General features: G+C 43.0%; 1 pseudogene; it reads right to left on the bottom strand.

The window, feature by feature from the left end:
* Nucleotides 1-226: 226 nt before the first annotated feature.
* LOC118402234 (phospholipid phosphatase-related protein type 4-like) lies at nucleotides 227-24,067 on the bottom strand (annotated as a pseudogene).

The raw sequence follows: 24,067 nt of genomic DNA, 5'->3' as shown, positions 1-24,067 counted from the left end.
ATGACATCACTATGAGCATACAGTATGTGACACAGATAAAAGGACATCACGGTCTACTTCTACCCCTACCAAAGAACTACATCAACATATGATTCTGTGACACAGGGAAATTACATACCATTACATCACAATGTATACATGCAATACAAAGATGACATCACTATGTGTCTCCGTGACACAGATGAGACAGAAAAAGATATCACCATCAACAAACAATCTAGTTTGATAATCAAACATTTATTTCAATATTAAGACATAGTCAACTCCATAGAATAGTGAAATACAGAGTGTATTTAGAATGTGGAATACAGAGTATGTCTGGTGGTATCATTATACACAATGATTGGAATTCGACCCTCTAAATAAGAACGACTTCTGACTGAGGCTTCTGTTTCGCTAGCCACAAAGCTATCTGCCAATCACCACATCTGTTCTGAATGTGCACAGGCCAACGTTTGCAGATGTATAATAAAGCCAACTGACAGTTCGACCATAGAAATAGAATGACTAGATTATTATAAATTCCATTTCTATGCTCTCAACTCTGTACAAATGCATCCTCAGTCTATTAAACATCAAAACATCTTCTTCTGCCAAACATGATTTTATTTCCGTCGATATGCTTTCCTAACAACATTGTCTGCATGGCAAAGTTACAAATATTGTATTTACAGTGATAGAAATGATTCCGAGTTAATCAATTGGTTGATTGATTGATCAATTGAGTAGGTATAAATCAAGGTACCAGCCAGAACTTTCAAAAGGTGTCATATACAAAACAATAAGCCTTTAGATACAGTACATATCAAAATGACCATGCAGATATGACCACAGTTTAAAGCCATCATGAAAGTATACAGGCAAATATGAAACATTTTCCCCTTAAGCTGTCACCTCCAATATACCCTTTGAGACATAAAAAATATGTAGAATATTTATATAATATCAATTCAGTGTCACTGAAAAGAAAAACACACACACACAAAAAAAAATGTGATCATCGATGGACATTTTTAACAATATCTTCATTTAATACATCTTACGTTCATATTATTGTGTACAGACACAAACAAACTGAATTTACATTCCTTATCTTGGCAATCCAAATGCGACTGACATATCGTGACCACTGTAAAACAAAAAACAAAATGATACTGTGGTAGATATCTCATGTTACTTCATGAGTAGATAGTGTTCTATACGCATAACACTCATGTCAGGGGTCTCAAACTGGCGGCCCACGGGCCACAAACGTATTTCATGCGGTCGGACCTTGATTTAACCTCGTTGAAAGAGAACGTGGTCCCCGGCGAAATGGCTTTGAGACCCCTGCTGTATATGTGCAGTAAGCTCTTGGCACAGTTTTGTAAAGGTATCAATCAACCTACTATAATATACGTACTATACATGCCCTACATACATTTATAGATTGCTGAATGGTTCTACCTTAGTACACAACAAACTGGATATAAATCATTGATTATTTGTCCTTGAACAATTGTCTTGTTCAGTGGCAGCATGTCACACACATATAGATCAGGTGTGATAGTTACAGTGCCACTAACCAGTGTTAGTGAAAGTAATGTTATTTTTTCACTTCTGTACTTTAGATCAAGGTTGTAATAGTTGTGTTTTTAATATTCACTTTTATTTCTATCCGTTTTGACATTTTTATTTGAAATTCGGCTTAGTTTCAGTTCGTTTTCTGACCTGATTCGTTAGTTTTGATTTAGTTTTGAGTTGTATAAAAATATTTATTTTTTGTTTTGATATTATTTAGTGCTGGATTCAATCCGTATCGCCAGAGTGTCGCCGAAGATCCGCATTAAAATGTAAAGGTAATTTCCGATTGAGCCGACATATGCAACGTTTACAGTGAATGCAGTCGCCGCGCCCGCGGGGAACGTTGCCTTAAATTGTCACTCACGCTGTATAGTGGATCTTCAGCGCTATGGATTTAATAGAGCCCTTAGTTTCAGTTTTAGTGTTAGGGACAGACAGCATGCATGGGAGGCTTGGAGCCATTTGTGTTGCATAGTTTTTTGGGGGTGTTTTTTGGGATGTCGTCTTCTTGCAACTGGGAGGCAGTTATACATAAGGTGACTTTTAAGGTCATAGGTTAGTTTTAAATTATTAAATAAAATTATTAGAAATTATTAAATCAATCTCAATGTAAAAAAAAGGAATAGCGAAAGATCTGGAATAGCAAAACATATGGTGATAGGAAACTTTCTCTAGAGTATGTTTACACCAGTGCTTTTTACATTTAGTAGTACTGTACATGTAAGAAGAATCAAATTACCTAGGCTATTTTGAGCTATTTTTAGCTAGTGATAGCTAGTGATAACTAGTGATAGCTAGTGATAGTGTTCGAAGATTATGACATTATGATCCTTTTTCTAAAATATTTTATGAGTTGAAGAACACATCGGGAGGGACCTCAGACCACTCCTCCATACAGAATCCTTCCAGATCCTTGATATTTTGTCTGTGCTTATGGACTGCTACTTTCTGGATTTTGATGTGTGCTTGGGGTAATTGTCTTGCTGGAAGATCCACTTGTGGCCAAGTTTCAGCATCCAGGCAGAGACAACCAGGCTATTGGCTAAATGATGCCATGATGCCGTTGACCTTAACAAGAGTCGCAGGACCAGTGAAAGCAAAATAGCCCTATTACATCAAAGATCCACCACCATTTCACTTTTATGTGAGTCATTTTCTATTAAGGTATCTTTACTTTTACTCAAGTATGACTACTGGGCACTTTTTTCATCAATGCAAAATTGTTTTTCTCCAAGTTGTCGGAATTCCACGTGAGTCCATTTAACAATATAAACATTACGGCTATTCGATCAAATACGCCTCACACAGCAAATTAGCAATTCAAATGTGTTTTGACCAAATTTGACAGCTGCATACAAAGAAATCCCCACTTCCTCTGCTTCTGCCTGTTTTTTTTCTCCGCATGGGCAGATTTTGGGGTAGAGTCAAGCCTCTCGCTTCGCCACTTCCTCTCTGTAGCGATTCACAAACTAGGCCTATTTGAAACGTCGCCATCTCCTGGACGCATTTACCCACCAGATTCAAAAGCTTGAAAACCGCAACCAATTTGTTTGTAAAAAAATAAAAAATATAAAACTGGACATAATTCATTTTTCATCACAATTCATCAGTTTTTGAAACAGGTTTGTTAATAATTTTGTTTTACTAAATGTTTTTTTCATGATTAGTTTTAGTTTCAGTTTTAGTTTACTATAATAAACTTGCTTTCGACCAATTATGACTCACTTGTTTACTATTCCTCTTGTGGGAAGGAGAGGGATGGTATTGGCATTATACAACCTCGTCTCTCAAGACTTCTTTATACCTGGTGCTAACATGCGTTCTTTGAGCTGATCTTGCCCACATTTTCAGAAATGTATCTAATGTGGTATTAAAATGTCTCAAAGGCTGCATTTACACAGGTAGCCCAGTTCTGATCTTTGTTTCACAAATTGGTCTTTTGACCTCTGAAAAATATCCGATGTGAAAAGCCTAATCCGTCCACTGTGTCTGCATTGGTACCAGATTTCCTGGTTCCTCCCTGTATGTAAATTATTTGACTGCTATTCTTTCAAAATAATATTGATTTATTTTAAGACACATATTGACATAAGTCAATGCTGCCATCTGTCAATGATTTTAAAGGGCGAGATAACGATGATTTAAAATGGTTGAACTGTCCACATCTGTCTATACTTGTGTGCCTGACTACCTATGTGTACCTCACTACCTCCGGATGTGGGCTGAAAGATATGATCACAATCCAATCACAATGCACAGTCAGAATGTGAACAAGATCAAGAAAGGACGCATGTTAGAACCAGGTATAAACAGGGCTTGAGTCATGACTCGTACACTGTACATTATAGCCCAAGGGAGACTAATGTATGATTTCATTTAATCTAACAGTACAACCAAAGTCCACAGCACAGGCTTGGCTGTCGCATTGTCCAATCTGGAAAATCAACCGGATAATTAGACCAATTCGTGTGCGTATAGCAATGGGTTGGGAAGAGAAGCCTCTCCCGAGAGTGGGTTCCTTTTTATGGCACTCATCAATAGATACATTTACTTGAAAATGAGTTGAGCGCAAAGTGAGTAGCATTCACAACATGTACAGCAGTTATAGATTTTAGTTGGCTATGTGAGCTGATAGGAAAAAGGGTACTTTATCAAAATGTTTATCAAAACCCACGAATACTTATTAGTATACTTATTTTAAAAGGCAACAAAGGACACAAAGACCTTCTTGAATTTCCCATCTTTAAGAAATGTTTTTTTTTTATTAAGGCTCCTAGTAAGCAATTATCTTACATAGTTAACCCACTGCCCCTACTAATCAATTATCTTACATAGTTAACCCACTGCCCCTACTAATCAATTATCTTACATAGTTAACCCACTGCCCCTACTATAATCAATTATCTTACATAGTTAACCCACTGCCCCTACTAATCAATTATCTTACATAGTTAACCCACTGCCCCTGCTAATCAATTATCTTACATAGTTAACCCACTGCCCCTACTAATCAATTATCTTACATAGTTAACCCACTGCCCCTACTAATCAATTATCTTACATAGTTAACCCACTGCCCCTACTATAATCAATTATCTTACATAGTTAACCCACTGCCCCTACTAATCAATTATCTTACATAGTTAACCCACTGCCCCTACTAATCAATTATCTTACATAGTTAACCCACTGCCCCTACTGATCAATTATCTTACATAGTTAACCCACTGCCCCTACTAATCAATTATCTTACATAGTTAACCCACTGCCCCTGTTTGTCTATTAATATACAGTATTTGCCACCGTATACCACTGTGAGCTAAAAAAAAAAAAGAAGCATGACATACTGGTTTCCAGAAATCCCGGTTGTAAGAATCCCAGCGTCTGGAGGAAATTCACTCACGACTTCTGAAAAACCTGGGGATTTTGGGAGAGTTACTGGGATTTCTAACCCCGGTGATAACATTTGGTGATTTCTCAAAACATCGCTCTTTTATAAATCATCTGCCAAATCAATGCATATCCTGCTAAAGTTCCAAAAACAACAACTTGAATAAACACATCTCTGGTAAAATAGACTATCAATAATTAGCAAAAAGCAAATGAGGACATGTGAATATTGTTGGCAGCACAATCAGAGTACTATAAATATGTACAGTACATAGCAAAAAAATAGAAACATTTATTTTCACAATTGTCAGAGTACTTACTATATGTATGAAAGTTGTATTATGAAAAGCACCTCTAGAGTTGCTATGCATTTACTATGCAGTTGCTATGCAGTGCAACACACTATGACAGTCACATTACACAGGGATATTAATATGCTGAGAAAGAGAACAGATCGTCAATGGAAAAAGCCTACAAAACATCATGTCTATCAACTTTGGGTGTGTTCATAAAATTCACTCTGTCTATCTACTCAGATTTCAGAGCACTCTCGTCTGAGTGTGCCAGAGAGCAGAATAACTGATGAATGTACGAACGCTCAACAGCTGTTGAATATGGCCAGTATCAGTAAACATAGGCAAAAAAAAGCATTAGTAAATTGTTGCCAGCAGCACAGTTACAACGCTCTGGATAACATAAACAGCCTAAAAAAAACGGCCTAAAAAAAAAAAAGTTAAATGGTCAGACTGAGCTGTTCTCTCATTTATGTCTGGAAGTAGCTAGCAAGCTAGCTAACTTTAGCCAGTTAGGTTGGGTGATTGACTGCCAACTCTACTCCTCGGCCAGAGCGTCCAGTGTGCGTCCTGAACGCTCCGAGAGTGAAACGCTCTGAATGTACAAACAGACAATCTGACAACCCTCTGGCACTCCGGAGAGAATTTACGAACGCACCCTTAATAAACAACTTGCACGGTTTATTGCCATCGAAGGCTCTTGCCAGGTGATAACAAAATAGTATCAAATTCCTAGTTCAAACCACTATAGCCACTATATAAAAAGAGTTAAGAAGTTGTGCTTCTCAAATGGATCAAAGTTAATGTAATGAAAGGAGGGTTGAAAAGTGTGCGCAAAATGACCTTGTGGCGATTATCCAGCGTCTCCTGCATTCTTAAAGGATTATTGTGCGTGCTATAGTTTCATTTTCTCAAAGAACACACACCAATAAAGGTAGCCCCGGTCCTATCAAACCAGGTCTAACAGTAAAACAACTGCGAAAAATGAAGAATGATCAGATTATTGAGTAATGGAGAAACCCCTATGTACTGTACAGTGGCCTTCCTGGACCAGACACACTAAGATAGCTCTAATGAACTATATGACCATTGGACAATTTATCCAGCCCAGCTAACTCCACTGAATCCATGACGGGTTTGATAATATACAGCCGTTTATGAGCTGAATGTTCTCATTGGTCTTGTTGTGGGGTCCAGACTAGATCCAGTGTAGAAGGCCACTCATGGGGGGGGGGGCAGATAGGACCACCACATGGGCAGTAAAGGGGAATGGTAAGAATAAGTGCTGACTGTGCAGCTGTTCACTCCCTATATGCCAGACCCAGGGTGGGGGGCGGTGTGGGGGAGGCCCCTTTGAAATAGTTCCTGGAGTTGTCCGGACTTGGACCTCTATCCGGGAGCAGGATGATTTTGCCCTTCCTCCGCAGGGTGGACTCCCGACTGGAGGCGATGGAAAGGGTCTCGGAGGCGGCCTCGCTGCCCCCTCCACTTAGTCCTCCACAGGGGTCACACGGATGGTGGTGATGCCCTGGTGGGGGTGGTGGTGGTGGTAGTGTGGGTGGTGCACGTAGGGGTGACCCCCTCCCCCACCGCCACGCTCGCTGCCAGTGTCCGTACCCGTCTGACTCATCCTCCCGTCGATGGAGCCGTAGACGTCCTTGAGCGAGTCGCAGCTCTCCGAGTCGCGGTTGAGGTCGTTGAGCTCAAAGGACTGGCGGATGCTACCCCGTTGCTCCTGCGGCTTCCACCTCCAGGAGCCACTGCCGTCCGGAGGCTTGATCACAGGCTTGTTTTCCGGGTGGGCCTCCACCCTTACGATGCCCTGGCCGGGCTCCTGGTCCGTCAGGGCCTTGTAATGGATGGAGCCTGTGCAGCTGACCACGCTACCGTCCTCAGAGCTCTTGGGGCTGCCGTGCTGGAGCAGACCCTGCTGCTTGGACACGGTGATGACCTGCATGATGCGCGGCTGGTTAGTTAGGCTGTTAGTCCTGCACAGGGCGCCCTCTTTGGCCACTTTCAGCCACTTGGAGCGCGCCGAGCCTCCGCCGCCAGGGATCCCACCGCCGACATAGCTATCCTCTCTGTCCTCGTCATCCTCATCCTCCCTGGTGGAGGTGCTGCTGTTGTGCTCCTGGGTCTCCTCGGGGATGTGGACCAGCTGGGAGGAGCCTGGCCGGGACTGGATGGAGACGCGGGCCCCCGCGGCCAGGCCGCTGCTGCCCCCATTGTGGGGGAGGTGGTTGGACAGCGGCACGATGCTAGCTGCTAGCTTCATGTACTGGGCGGGGATGTGGCCCTGAGCACGGAGCTCCGCCTCCAGGCCCATGGCGGACGGCTCAGAGCTGCACCTCAGCTCCATGGTCCTCTGGGGCGAGGAGGAGGATGTTGAATGGTGGCGTCCCACCACCACCCCACTGTCCATCACCTGCAGTGAGAACTTGCGGTTCTCGTTCTTGCTCTTCCACTGCGACAGCAGCTGCTTGGAGCGCGTGGAGTCCATGGAGGCGTGGATGCTCGCGTGGCGGCGTGGGACCCGGTGCTCTTCGGGGAGCGAGCCGCCGTGCGACCTGGGTAACGTGCTACTGTTAAAGGTCACCAGGCTGTCCTGTTTACACAGCGTGCTTGACGAGGTGATGCACTCCACATCAGCACTGGCCCTCTTCAGGTTGTTCAGGGAGCTGGACTCGCGGCAGGATGGGACCCGGGTCAGGAGGGTCGCGGGACGGGCGGCGGTGAGGCTATCGGTGGTGCTGATGCTGTTCAGGCTGTTCATGCTGTTGAGGCTGTTGGGCTGCAGGTGGCGCCCTGCGCTCTGGCTGACGTTGGGCATGGTGTTGCTCCTGGGGGGCTCGCGGAGCGGGGGAGGCTGGGGCTGCTGTCTGGACGTGTCCCGAGTAGGCTGGAAGTTACCCACTGCATACAGACCCTGAAGGGAGGACAGACCATGACAGCATTCTTTATAGGTTGAACTACCATCCTGAGCTACATCTACCTACCTATCTATACCTAATATATCTGTATCTACCTATAACTGTCTAAAATAGTCTTAGGCGTCTGTAGACAGACATTAGTACACAATCAAGCATCATTCAGTGAACACATCTAAGACAAAAAGACATTTGAAAAAAAACAAGCAAAGGGCAAAGAGCCATTCGTTCAACATGAGGTCTGCACGATTGTGTCAGTGGATTTGGTGTGCCACTGGTCATGTGACATGTCTTAGTCACTGAGTCATAGATAATGCAGCAGCCAACTGTATTACTGTTGTGGTAAATTGTCAGTGGCACGATCATAGCCACATCATAGCCTCAAGCACTTCTGATCTAATATTCCTCAATGTGAGGATATTGTGTGGGTGGGTGTAGGTGGTGTGACATGAATGTTTGTGGGATGTGCATGTCTGTTATTTATACATGTCCATGATCCAGTACCATGAAAATCCAATATTTTGCCGCATATTGCTGAAAAGGATTTGAGCAAATGCACAGTATTGTACAGTATCTTTACCAATCGTAATCATGTTATGTATTTCTGATGCTGCACATTAAGCTAATTCAATGCATATTTCATTTTGGTGACATAACCATTACCATGTAGCCTAATTATAGCCAACAGTATTTGAATAATGTTGAAACATTGACACCCTCATACAACAGCATGAATCATATTGCTCAAAACTAGTGCATCCTGCTCTGTTCAGCATGCCGGTAATTGGATTTCTGGAACCCCATTTACAAAAGCACCACAGACTCAACAAACAAGCTAGCAAAACATGCCACTATTCATTACATCCATCAATCTACAGACAGACAGTTGCACCTTTTCCTAGAGGCTCCACTCTTAGAAAAAAAATGGTTCCAAAAGGGTTCTTTGGCTGTCCCCATAGGAGAACCTTTCGGTTCTAGGTAGAACTCTTTTTATTTCAAGTTAGAACTCTTTTGGGTTCAATGTAGAACCCTCAGTGGAAAGAGCTCTACATGGAAGACAAAAAGGGTTCTACCTGGAAACTAAAATAGTTCTTCAAAGGTTTCTCCTATGGGAACAGTCGAAGACCTGTTTTAGGTTCTAGATAGCACCTTATTTTTTCTAAAATGCCAGAAGGGGATGAGATGCTAGCTATATCAGAGGTGTGCTCTAGGATTATAAATAATGGGTTCAATGAGATGAATCTTCAGATCAGTGTTCTTCAATCCTGGTCCAGGTCGACCCACCGGGTAATGCAGGCTTTTGTTCCATCATGATACTTACACACCTAATTCAACTAAATCAATTTGGCATGTTATTTCATTTACAAGGTGAATGAGGTGTGTTACAACATGGACTGGAACAAAAACCTGCACCTCTTGTCGGTCTCCAGGACCAAGACTAAAGAGCCTGGAGTGTCCGAAATGGCACATTATTCCCTATATAGTGCACTTCTTTTGACCAGAAAAAGTAGTGCACTTTATTAGGGGATAGGGTTCTCTTCCATACGCAGACCCAGATCTACAGTCGTCGAGTGTCACCAGTTAGTCTCCCCGGACCAAGACCTAGAAGATCAGTGATCAACTAGAGATCTACTAGAGCATCTCACCAGGTAGACGGCGATCCCGCCTCCGATGAGGAAGCCACAGTAGACGTCGATGGCGTGGTTCTTGAACTGGATGATGCGGGTCAGGCCACAGATGATGCCACCCATAATGAAGGTGAAGACCAGCAGGGGCTTCAGCAGCTTGGAGGAGTCCGTCAGCGTAGCGTTGAAGTACATCTGGAGGAGAGAGGAGACTCAGTGTGCCATTACTCAGGCATCCATATTAGGAAGTCGCCAACTGGCAACTGTGGAAGTTTTGTCGGAAAACTCACCATACTTACATTCTAAATAGTAGGCATTTTGGGTATGCGAAAATATACACTTTTAAAGTATATGCATTCTTTAAATGCCAGGATGTCATACTCATTTCGGTTCATTATCTAGTAGAATTGTCTGCACACTATAGAGGAAGAGGATCGTCTTTTCAGATCCACGTGCGATTGACAACAGCTGATAATCAGAATATGGGACTTGCTCTACAAAAATGAACGAATGACCAGTAACAAGCGCGATTGCACATTCGATGATGCCTTCACAGTATAGATGTATTATATAGTATGCTGTTATTTGTTGCATACTGCATTCAGTTTTACCAAACAGTATGTTCTAAATAGTATGTAGTATGAGTATGTAGTATGCAGTTTTAGTAAGTAGTAGGCAAGACAGATTTTCGGCCACAGCCAGGGAGTTTTGTCTGACAACAGGCGAGTTCCTACTATGGATGCCGTACAGCTAATAATTCAGCTATCGTCTATACAGTTATCTACAGTTATCTATTTACCATATTCCCAGTTGCATTATGGATTCGACAAATTGTTCTTGTTTGTAGAGAGGCCTGGAATCAATACACTATAAAATAGCTGTTTAATTGTTAGCAGAGGTGCCTTGTCGAAACTTGATTTGCATTACGACTGCGTTCCAATTCAACCATTCCAAGGAATATGTATGTTTTTGTGGACCTTAACAGAGACTGTCCAAACCGAAATAGAGTAACATGGAAAACATTTGTAGAGTAAGACACATGGTCATCATCCAGTGGATGAGGACCAGTTAGACTAGACTGCTGTGTGGCAGTAGGCTGAGGAGAAGGATGTGTGTGTGTGTACGTCTGTGTGTGTGTGTGTATGTGTGCATGTAGCTGGATTACTTACAGAGACGTAGACAGCAGCGAAGGCGGCCAGAGTGGCATGCTGCGAGGGAAAGGACTTCCTGGAACGACAGGAGAGGGAGACGGTCATTTTTTATCTTCCGCTTGAGAGACGGTGAGACGGACTGAAGGGAGATCCACCGTGAAGGGTGCAACCCGTGATCGATTTGCCACAGCAATGAGTTGGTTATATTTGCCCCACAAATCCCTGACCATATTTTGAGCAGTTTGAGCATAAGCATTGCGAGTTATTGTCACATCCCTAGCCTGCACTAGCTTGCCACCGAGGAATAAAGTCAACAAACAGCTGTTAATTCACTTTATTAAAAATGATGGCCGATCAGACTTCAGGAGCAGCACATACCTACTGTGCTGTAGCAGTCATTCATCTATGGTCCTCCTCCAGACTCACTTGCCTATTAAAGTATTCCATAGCCTACATCATTTATACAATACGAAAACAGCAAATATATATAAAATATATGCTAATCCTAATAAAATCAACAATGTTTAATCTGACAACTGAGGGACCTTCTAACATGGATTACAAAGGGGCCTATCTCCATGCAGATGTGCACAGGCCTACTTCCCTTCCTGAGAGGCTGGACAGAACAGAATACACACAGTACAGATTCCGCATATTGAGTAGACAGAAACTGACAGCCTTGGTAAGAGTTGAAAATGATAGCTGTGAAATACTCAGTTGCATGGTCTGTGTGTGGGTTCAGGCAGATCTGCCACACATTCCCTGTTTCGTAAGTGCACCGGGATGAACCGAGTGGGCTTTAGGAACAGCATCTCCGGTTCTCCTTGCTCTCTTCTTATTTCTGTACCGGCAGACCGTAGCTAGGACAGCTACATTGTACAGTGAGTCAGACACAGTATTTATTAAGTTAAGCCAGCAACTTGGTGGAGAGTGGAGACATTAAAATAAAGAAGATTCACCCATTTTTTATGTTATATTGTATTTGTGCTTCTCTGAGCGATGTTCTATCAATTCCCAGGGTCATTTCATGTTTTCATGTGTATCTGAGCTACATGTATTGCCGTTCAAGCAGGCCGATATAACATTTAAAATGGGTGATTATTTCCTTTAAGTGCCTTTAACAAACTAATGTCTCTGAGACTGGCGGTGAGTCACTCCTGAGGTAGAGGCTAGTGTGGGTGTTGTTTAGCAAGCTAGCGCTATTCTTAACATTGCAAATGAGCATTTCGTAACATAGCTTTCCAATGTAGAGTATATGAACAACAGATAGATGTACAGTAGGCATGTTGTTGGTTTACTGGCGGGGAAAGGTGTTCGCTGTAATAATGTGTGAAACTTCTGCATATACTACATTGGAGAGATATGCTTATTGACCATCTGTGGCGGCCCACTATAGACGACGTTGCGTGCCACTTGCAGAGCACAATTTCAGTGCCTGTGTTTACAAACTCCAGGGTGAAGTTTCTCCTACTTTTCCCCTTCAAATCTAGGATAATGTTCCCCTCCACCAGTCCTAATCTTAATTTATGATCTAAATGGCAAACATGATCCTATAGATCAGCACTCTGACCTGCCAGCGTTGATGATGGCTGGGTCTGCTCCTCCAGAACAGAAGTCCTCTGTGATGAAGGAGCTGTCGTCACAGGTCAAGTTGAGCGTGGTGTAATTGGGTTTACACACTGTCAGGAAGTATGGGGCGTGGTAGCCCGTCGACAGCTGGATGACATCAGTGATGAGAGCCGTGAGGCACAGTCCAAATACGTGGACCCCTGGTAGAGTTAGAAAGTTAGAAAGTGGGAAAGCAAGGGAGGTATTACTCAGCTAATCACCAAAAGACAAGACAAAACACTATGCAGAAAACGTGGGTGTTCACTACACAGCTGTGTCAGTGTTGTGCGTGTTGTGAAGTTAAAGACTCCATTATGTTTTCAAGACGTCACGATTGAGAAAATACCTAAACTTACCAACAAACCGAACAGCACGCCGTATGTACGAGTTGAAATTGCAGCCGGCTGCATTGATATTGGCCTCTGTTTTGACCCCAGTCTTTCTCCTAGACAGACAGCAATACAGGATACCTTCTCCTATCATTATCTAAGAAGAGATTTGACAGAAAGGACAGACAGATGGAGGGTTTAATTAACACAGACCAGGTTTGGGGTCCATCCTAGTTCAGTTTCTGTATGTTGAATAATTGGACCAAATAATTGATTCATAGGATTGCTCCTGAATTGACTAGAAATCTATTAGGTAATGACGCCAACACTGACAGATAATGTATTCATAATCTCAGTGGATAGCAGCATCTGTTAGTGAAGGAGAGATGGCTAAAGTGAATGCAGAGCTGCTCCACCACCTGAGGCAGCTAAAATAACTACATGCCTCTGAGGCAGCTACACCAACTGGCTGCCTAAGAGGCAGCTACTACAGTCTGACACCTCCCACGGCTCCCAGTGCCATGCTAAGGTAGAGATTGGTTACAACACAGGAACACAGCTGGGACAAACCACAGGACCCGCGTGGGAAACTCCCCACGACAGCTGGCACGTACTATCTCACCTGCGGGGTGAGAAACAAATTACCCTGTTGGGGAAACACTGTACATCTGGGTCGAACCATCAAAGCAGCGGGGGGAAATATATCTACTCCATGAGAACAGGTGGGAAACACCATACAATGACAGACTGTATGAGAAAGAGGAAAACATCGACATGGAGAAAACTCCAGGGGATAACTTAAATGATGTATGAACACATACATAATGTGAGATGCTCAGAGATGCTTGGGAAAATGGTCACAACAGGGGACCAGCGTGCATGTGTTTCAGGGGAAAGGGGTGTATCTGAGCTCCTTCAGCTAGGACTTGAAAACCTCCCCATTCTTGCTCAATTTTGCATGCCTTCTCAAACAGCTGCAACTGTATATGCATTCGCACGTCAAGTCTTCTCTTGAGTTGGGCTCGGGGATGGAACAACTGTTGAACATCTGAGCTTGTGGTTGTTTGTGGGGGAAGGGTGGGGAGAGTGTGTGTATGTATCCCACATCTGTTGCTAAGAGGTAATGATGTTCGGAACAGTATAGGATGAATCACAGTAATCGTTTTCCAAAAATAAAATGTTGAAAAAAAGTGTAGAGATCTGAGCACTTTCTGAATGCACTGTACATATTTAAAATAATATTTATATTTGTTTAAAAAAAAAAAATATATATATATATATGGGGGATTGGAAAGAATGCAGACAATTACTGTACAATGATTGAAGCCACAATCTATTTGCAATATTAAAGCCCCTACAAACATTATTCAAAACAAACAATAATAATAATGAACACATGTCCATTCTAGGAGCAATTACTACAGTATAGCCTATACTGTATAATGTATAGTGTGCGTTCGGCACAGTAGGAGGAACATAACATTAAATACATAATTGCCTGCATTTACTTTAATGATGAGAGGATCAGCGAGTGGGAACAAAGTAAATAGGCAGGATTTATAGTCCATCAATAATCTCCTGCTCCAGAATATTGATGTTATAGAATCTATGTATGATTTATCTCAATCAAGGGGGATAATATGAAGTTAATGACTCAAGGAGGGAGATGGGGAGTTGCATTAACCATCATAGCCCATGTTGCTAGAGACGGACTCATTAGCCATTATACTGAAAATATTTTTTGTATGCTTATATGGCCGTCTTGTAGTTTTTGTGTATAATACTAAAGATGTATAGTGACCTACTTCTTTAAAAAACATAACAACAGTACAAGTCACAGCTTAGTATCTGAACCATATTCATTTTGGACTGCAAAGCTAGTAACATAGTCCGATAAATGTAGTCATGTAGCTCAAGTAGAAGAAACCTAAATAGAGAAACCAAGTTTAGATTCCTCTGTGTGCTTCCACCTCGAGACCAAGTCATGCACATATTAAAAAAAACAAAAGAAAACCCTTCAGTGGAAAGCTGTAAATGGGGAAACACTGTACGTAAATGGTTTTAGCAGGTGAATTTCAGCTATAACAATATTTGGCCTTATCATGGCTATGCTTTATTGTAACCAACTGCCATTCTAAGCACCCCAGGGGCCACCTGTTAAATAGAGCATGCAGTAGGATACTATAGGGCTTTAACAACAACAAAAAATCACCACAGGACCAGAGAGATGTCTGTCTGTCTGTCTGTCTGTCTGTCTGTCTGTCTGTCTGTGTGTGTTGATGTTCAGCCATCAGGCCCTAGGTGGGCAACAGTCCAAATAGAAGCTGACAGCGCCAGCCAAACTGTATGGGTCTGAGAGACAAAGCATGACACCGCAAGAAGCACAACACCCCGCAGGTTGCCTAGGTGATAACAGCCGAAAGAGAGAAAGAGAATGTGTCGCCGAGCGAGACGCTGTCAGGGGAATTTTTTGCTGAGGACCACAGAGAGAGCAGCAGCAGCAGAGTGATGCTAAGGATTGTATGAATATAACACGCAATTATTAACCAGAGAAATCTGAAGATGTTTTGGAACGTGTAGGCCAACACTTTCCATAAAAGGTCTATGGGAAACTGTATCGCGGACACCTTCAGGTCTGTTGTTTCCTCACATGAGAAGTGTCTAATATAGAGAAGAGACGACAGATAGAACACCATAGATGTTATCTTTATGGAAGAAACTATTTCAAAACCAAGAGCTTTAGCAAAGTGATGGCACTTGAAACCCTTACGAGCCCAAAGACAGAACACTTTTGGAAGAGTGAGATATTACATTTGAAAACAATGAAAACCTATTCTTCACTAGACCCTAAAGGTAAATCCACTGTAAAGGGGGAAAAAACCTAGGGAGTGTACACTTCTGGGTGAGTGAACCCTTAGAAGTGATCCTACAGCCTAGGAGTGAATTCATCTGCATGAGTAAACACATTGTGACATACCATTGGGAGAAAACCCTTCTGATATAGTAAGTCTAGGTAAATGAGCATGCTAAGATATGAAAAGGCATACCTTTTTGAAGTGAACCTCAGACAGTGTAAGTTAAGCCCGTTGGATTCTCCCTGAACTCTCATTCAGCATGAATAAACCATATGTGACTACTGAAATGTGGAGGAACCCTTAGGAGGGAACACACTGAGATTAAGGGCATGCTGGCCGTGAGTAAGCCCTTAGAAATGAAACATGAAGAGTGAATTTAGCTGACAATCTGAATATGGAACCCTTAGAGGGGGACTAAGCACACACACAGTGAGTAAACCAGGACGGAGTGAGTTTTCCAGCACAGGCCTTAAACCCTAAGAAGTGATCCCCTAAGAATACATTTGGTTGTACACTGACTGTGAGTTCAGCTAACACCGGAATGAAAGTAAATTGAAGAGCACACTGATGCCACTAGCTTGGTCCCACATCTGATCGTACTGTCTTTCCAACTTCCATGGTCATTGTTTGGCGTGACTAGGAGTTGGTAAGACGCCAAAAACAGATCTGGAAACAGGCTATGATGCTACACCCTTCAGGCAACCAATAGGGAGTGAGGGAATGAGGTTTGTGGTTATACTGACCGTAGCTGTAGGTCCAGCGAAGGCCAGGCTGAAGAGCATGAGGAAAGGGATGACTTCCTCAGCGGGCCTGATGTAGGGCATGCTCAGACTGCGGTCATTGCAGCTGTAGCCCAACCGCACCGGTTTGAACACGTCGGTCAGCTCCAGGAAATACAGGCTGACCACAGAGGAAGCCATGATCGGGAGCTGGAGGGAGAGAGTGGGGAGGGAGGGGGGAGAGGGGGAATGGTAGGGAAGACAGAGAGAGAGAGATTAGGTTGAGAGGAGGATAGAGGAAGACAGAAAGAGATAGAGGGAGATTAAGCAGAGGAGCACAATAGGCAGACGTTTCAGAAAGAGAGGAGAGAGAGAAATGAGAGACAGAGAGGGGGGGAGGTTAGAAGCTGTCATGATAACATATGGCAGGCAGCAGACAGAAAGCAAACTACTATAAGAGCCCTGTCGGACAAGCCATCCAAAATACAACCCACTATTCTTCAAAATGACATCCTTCCTGAGCACTGAGATGTTAGCCTTTTTAAACAGCAATGCTCTTCCAGACAGGGCCACAAAGGGGCCCCTGTTTCCGTTTAGCGACTTCATTTAGCAAACTAAGAAACATAGAGAATACAATGATGATAACTGTTTTGATATGAAACACCATTGTGCTAAAGAGTGATTGGGATCCCGACAGAATTCCACAGTCTTAAGAGATTTACCGCCTAGCACTTTGTTGATAACCATCTGTTACCCAAGCACAACAACACTGTGTACCACACCGCATAGTGCATACAGAACCAACACAACAACACGAACTGTGAACATGGAGAACACAAAACGAGCGGTTTATGAAAGCACAGCGATTACATAGGGTAGATTTCCCATTAATTCTCCCTTCGTAGTGCACTCCACTTCAGAACAACCCAAGAGCTCTGTGAGAAATGTGCTTCTCCAGAAATCACACAGGCGGTTTCCATGTACCCCTTGCAGTGGGGATGACACATTATTACAACAGCAACGGAATGGCATAGCACGCAGTCTGCTGAGGATGCGTGAGGACTATTGATTAACCAAACAAATATATATATGGAAGCGTAGCATTTCAAGGGAAAATACATTTGAAGGGAAATGTTTATCTTTTTGCAGCTGACCAAAGGCATCTTCAGAGGCTGTGATGGCATTTACAGATGTAACACCAGTGAGAGCAACCATTCTCTGTTGGTGGGGGTGTTACTGTAGTAGGAGGGTCTCGTACGAATACAGGATCGGTGTCCCCCCCGCGGGAAAGTTGAGCAAATGTAGGCTAATGTGATTAGCATGAGGTTGTAAGTAACAAGAAACGGACACAGAGCTATGAGGTTGGGGTTTTCTTGACCAACTCGAAGACTGTGCCCAAGTTACAGTCTAAGCGACCACCAGGGAACCAGGTTCAAGGTCACAGAGTCATGCAAAGGTTACATCGTAAGGAGAAACTCCACTCCCCTATCGCTCATGTGAGTTTCTCCAGCTTCAAGCATTGAATGAGCTCTAATTCAAGTCATTTACACTTCTTCAAAAATGAAGGATTCTAGGAGTCAGCTGTTCTATTTACAGCAAGATTATAGTGGTAGGCAGTCAACTCGATATTTAACAAAGCGGATCCTAGAAAATCAGAAAAGACAGAATAACTGTCTGGTAAACACTTCAGAGTGTCCGACAGCTGTTTTTCCTTAAAGCTGCACACAGAACAAGCATCATTACTATCGCAGAGGGACAACGCAGATACATTTTCCTCCAGCCCTTGAAGGTCTGAAACAAACTGTCAAAACATGCACCATAGTTGGTAACTCTCCTACCTGGAATGGGTCATACCAACTCACTTCTACAGAGGTGACATTATCTATCTGAAAATACATTACAGTATTTACACTCCTAATAATAGCATAGAACCATACGTCCATACAATCCCTAAGCCCGAAACAATACAGAGGCCGTACATTTACGTACTCAACAGAGAGAAACTAGACCCCTGCTCCAAAATGTGGCACCACCCCACGAGGCAATGTGAATGGGCACCCAATGCGGCACATTGCCTCCCCCTAGGATCGGAAGCACACATCGGACATGGGGGAAACAATGTAACAATTAACATCTCTAAAAGGCTGCTGCAAGCTCACGTTTCGAGTTTCAATTGATAATTCCATTGGTAAACAGGCCATGATGATTGAAAGGTCCCCAAATCCCACTTGATGTCTGAGGATGAGTTGAGGTGACTGGGAATGCAGCAGTCTCTTGGATGGGTTCACAATATGATTCATGAAACCCAGCCTCCCACTCTCCTGTTCAGACAACCACTATCAAAGTGATCTACAATAGGGAACATTCCTTAGAACATTTCTTCCTGTCAACATTCTAATGTGGTATTCAGTGAATACTTGCTTTAGCTCCTGTTATTTTTCTATCACTCTAGTACACATTAATTGTTGTATGATTTCACAAAATTGCTGCTTGTAAAAAAATATATGTATATATATGTGGCCTCCCGAGTGGCGCAGCGATATAAGGCACTGAATTTCAGTCCTAGAGGGGTCTCTAGAGATCTGGGTTCGATCCCGGGCTGTGTTGCGACCGGGAGACCTTTGAGGCAGTGCACAATTGGCCCAGCATCGTCCGGGTTAGGGGAGGGTTTGTCCTGCCCGGGGTGTTCTTGTCCCCTTACGCTCTAGCGACTCCTTGTGGTGGGCCGGGCGCATGCACGCTGACTTCGGTTCACCAGCTCTACAGTGTTTCCTCCGACCCATTGGTGCGGCTGGGTTCCGGGTTAAGCGATCAGTGTGTCAATAAGCGAGCAGTGTGTCAATAAGCGAGCAGTGTGGCTTGTCAGGGTTGTGTTTCGGAGGACGCATGGATCTCGACCTTTGTCTCTCCCGAGTCCGTACGGGAGATGCAGCGATGGGACAAGATTGTAACTACAAACTGGGGCGAAAAAGGGGTAAAAAAAATACAATTAAAAATGTATATACATATATATCTAAAGTGAGTAATTTCTTACTTTTAATGATAGCTAAATGTGGACCATGTAAATTAAGAAATGTGAAACGTTTCTTAAACCATCTGCTCGTGTGTGAGACGTTATTGATATGACAGTATAACCAAACAAACACAGAAGCAAGGTGAATGAAGCGGCACATCTCTTCAAACACAACAATGGCGACTTAATATTAGTTCAATTACGTTGCAATGCACTAAATATTGGGGTAAAGCTGCAGAATAATATGTAGCTTAACGCTAGTAATAAATAGGTAGGGTAGATGGACGCAAGGCAAGCCGCGTAGTCACAGGACCATGGAAGCAACTGAGCCCCTTCCATAACATGAATGATGATGATATATAGAGTAGGCCTATATGCCACAGTGCCACAATTTCTACCGTATTGTTCATCACAATCCAATCCATCCACATGCATTCATTCCCGAAGCATCTTACATTTGCCAAAAAATAATGGGTATAAAGCTAATCCCAAACAAACACCTGAGGAGCTGTGCTGCCTGGTTGCCCACCATACTGATAGCACTTTGCAACCTCATGCTCGTTGAATAAGAGCTTACTAAGAGCTTGTTCCTGCATCTGTTCGATTACTGCAATCCAGGTTCTGTGTAGGCTCTCTGCTCGCTATGATGCCACCAGTTAATTGACTAATTGAGCTCCATAAAGAACTTAACTAAATGATGATCTGCACGATTATCTTGCCTGTCCTTAAGCGATCGTAAAGGAGCATCGATGTAAATCGACTGAAGGAGGGGCAGTGGGTTGTTCCCCGCCTAAGGGCATATTTAAAAAATGCAGTGTCACATTGAATATTTATGTTAGAATAACACAGTTTCCCCGGTTGAGCGACCAATGGTTTATAAGCCACATTTTTCTTTCCTTACCGTAGCTCTGAATGAATAGTCACCATACCAAGCATTTCGCTACACTCGCATTAACATCTGCTAATCTGTATGTGACAAATACAATTCGATTTGATTTGATTTGATACCTTTTACCAACATATTATATATACATCAATTGAGTTTGTGGATTACACTTTACATGTTTCCACTTTTCATAATGATTTTTTTGTTGTTGTGGTAGAGATATAACGTTTTGTTTTTCATTGTATATTCCCTTCTATTCAATCCCATGGTAGAGCAGGCTGGGCCACCAGGGCAGTGATTTAAGTCCCATGGTATGACACTTTTATATTACAATGATCACTCACTCTCTCTCGCTCTTCTCTCTCTCTCTTACCCAGGGCAATCCTTCTTGTTGATGTCACACATAGACAAGAGTTAGCCGTTCTTCATATCCCGTTGAGCGTCTTTATGCTTACTCAAGCATAGTAAACACAGTCGACATCGGCTAAAGAGAAATGAACCGAGGAAGAAATAGAGGCTGGAGCAGAGAACTCTCCATGGTGCTAAAACGAGATACTCTGTACCACCGTGTGGTTGTCCATTTTCATTACTCTAATATTATTTTTTACTCACCTTTCCACTGACTTTTTTTTTACTGATATCAGACATGTGCATTTATGGGGATGGAGAAGGCAACCCACATTTGGTCAAAACTAGCATTGCCATCCACTACAGTCACTGCTTCCAAGAATGGTATAGAATGGTATAGAATGGTATAGAATGGTATGGAATGGTATAGAATGGTATAGAATGGTATAGAATGGTATAGAATGGTATGGAATGGTATAGAATGGTATAGAATGGTATAGAATGGTATAGAATGGTATGGAATGGTATAGAATGGTATAGAATGGTATAGAATGGTATGGAATGGTATAGAATGGAATGAACTATTGAACTAACCTAACGTAGCAGCCATAAAAGACACGCGTGAAACTAGATCCCCTTACATCCCTCAAACTCAACTCTGGACCTCGAAGCCAGTTCCACTGCCTTTTTTTCTCTCCATTGTCCCCCTCTAATCAGGGACCGATTTAGACCTGGGACACCAGGCAGGTGCAATAAATGATCAGGAAGAACAGAAAAGCAGCAGGCTCTGGACCTCGTAGGGTCAGATTGTAATACCCCTGCCCTAAATACTGGTCTTGAACAGAAGAAGAAAAATAACTGTTGGGGGAGGTTCTCTTGTGCACTGTTCAATGAATCCAGTAAATGTGGAGGAGTTAAGATGGAGGGTCACTTTGTTAGCGTCCAAAAGTGGAAGTCTCATCACAGGCTCTCTTTCCATTTCCCTTGAAAACCGGACCGTCCAGTTGTTGGGGACTCGGCAGAGGCTACTATTGAACTAAAGCCAGCTCTGTTATGAGTTGGACCGTTAAAGGCCTGGACGGCCCACATATTCTCCAATCCAGACATACACTGAGCATACCAAACATTACAAAGACCTTCTTAATATGGAGTTGTGGCCAGTTAAACAGTCAGAGCCACATCCAACTCACAAGTTAGCAGGACATTTATGTTGTTCATCCTCAACTCATATCCACAGGGCATATATTTCCAATAGTGACTGAAACCAAAGAAGTCAGTGTTGACTTCCATCGGCTTGACGGACAAAGTGAAGGGAACCTCTGCATCTCAACGACATGTTTGCAATACAACCCTCCTGCCTGTAGTTTAGAAGCCCCATGAGGAAGCTTGTTCAACTTAATATGGGGATCTAGCCCTCTCCAATGTGTCCATTCAAGAACCAGGCCATATAGCCTCGTATAGGGGGAAAACGTGACCAAAGGAGTCCATCCTCACCTCTTCTATCACCGTCTGGTTTGGATCTGCGTCTACCCGCTGCAAGGGCAAACTGCAGTGCATCGTCTGGTCTGCGGAGGTCACCGGTTGTCACCTGCCTTCCATCAGGGACCTGCACGCCTCCAGGACAAGTAAGCGTGTAGGTCAGATCATCGCCGACCTCGCCCACCCCGGACACCCCATCTCTCAAAGACTCATGACCAAAACCGCCTGCCACCTGAACAGTTTCCCCCCTGCTGTGGCCCTCATCAACCAGCCATCAGGCTCATAGGGATTAAGTGACTTTGCATTGGGCCGATTACTGCACCTTGTCATCAATGACCTCGAATACCAATCTGCACTCTATTGCAATGGCCCAACACTGTATACTGTATTCGCCAAGGCAACATCCCTCCCTCTGCTTATATAGATATTTCCCATCTGTAAATGGTATATTCCCACTGTAATCAGCCTATAATACACTCTAGAGTTGTATGTTTTATGGTTAGTGTTCCGATATTGTATATTCTGTATGATGTCTATGTGGATTCTGATTCTAAAATCCATTATTTCAAAGACCAACCTGATGTTTTTTTTTCAGGTAATCATCTATAGTTAATCATCAATCGATCTATAATGAATGGAAAACATGGCCAACATATTTGGTGGAGCGTCATTAAACCCACAGTAATGCTTTGTAACTACACAGCAGTCTTCACCATCATGGAGAACTCCCAGATTCAGCAGGTACCATTACTACCTGTCTGTCGATTAGGCCTCGAATCACACAAAATGCAAAATGCCCTTGGCTACATGAATATTTGACATGGGTGTAACAGGCTGTTTAAAACAGTAGGCCTGCATGAACTGGCATGGCATATTAATATTCATGATCCCTGCTTGGGAGAAAACAAACAAGGCTAAACATGCTTAATTCTTTGAGTCATTTTTGCATAGTCCAACTAGTTTTTATGAACACTCTCTAAATGATGTGGGTGTTGAGTTATATGAGCAATGAAACAGATATGAAACAAGAGTGATGTGACTATTCAGATGAGAGTGAAATGATTATTATTGTTTGTCATGTTCAACACTTCAGTTGATTGGCTACTGTATGAATCTGTTATATGACACATGACAAAAAGACATGAAGATAGTCCCCACCGCCAGCTCGTTAACCTTGAATAAGTAGTTTCAGGGCAGCCTCATCATTCATCCTAGCCTTCAACGTGACTGCCATACCAATACACAGTGCCGCCGTGACTGCCACACATTATGCGCGGCTACCTGTAGGCAATGTGGTGTTGTGCATAAAATATGATACAGCTGTATTTCGTTACATTTCCCCTGTCAGTCACCGCATATTCATTCAAAACACATTGTTTCTCTAAGCTACTCCAGCGCCAGCGGTTCAATGCGCATTGGAGCTGTCGCGGAATGGTAAAACTCACCTACCTCTACGAAATAGAAACAAGGCAGCAAGGTGACGCTGTCTTTGGTCACCTTCCCTTTTAGTCTCTCTTTAGCAGACATGATGAACCTCCTGTCTCTCCTTTGAGAGGCCGGAGACAGAGAGTTGTATTTAATTCCGCCCGTAATTTTGGCAATGTAAGAGATTACGCTTCTGTAGCTGGTGGTTTCAGCTTCATCGCCAAGTGTCGCGCTTGTGTTGAATGAACGGCTCCACTGCAGCCAGTCACTCGCGCACCAAATCACTATCGAAGCAAACCGCAAAACCGAATGGAAAAATAAAAAATGTTGTGCGTATTTAGATATCTAGTGGGGAAAACATGATCCAAATATTGCATTGTATTCCTTGGGAGTATTGAATATTTTGCAGGTGACAACAACGACGTTGCAACGAGAAGGAAAATGCAAAAAGATCGA

The sequence above is a fragment of the Oncorhynchus keta genome, chromosome 23, assembly GCF_023373465.1.
Source record: "Oncorhynchus keta strain PuntledgeMale-10-30-2019 chromosome 23, Oket_V2, whole genome shotgun sequence".
Taxonomy (NCBI): Eukaryota; Metazoa; Chordata; class Actinopteri; order Salmoniformes; family Salmonidae; genus Oncorhynchus; species Oncorhynchus keta.
Note: the sequence above shows the minus strand (reverse complement) of the source record. Positions and strands in the feature narration are given on the sequence as shown.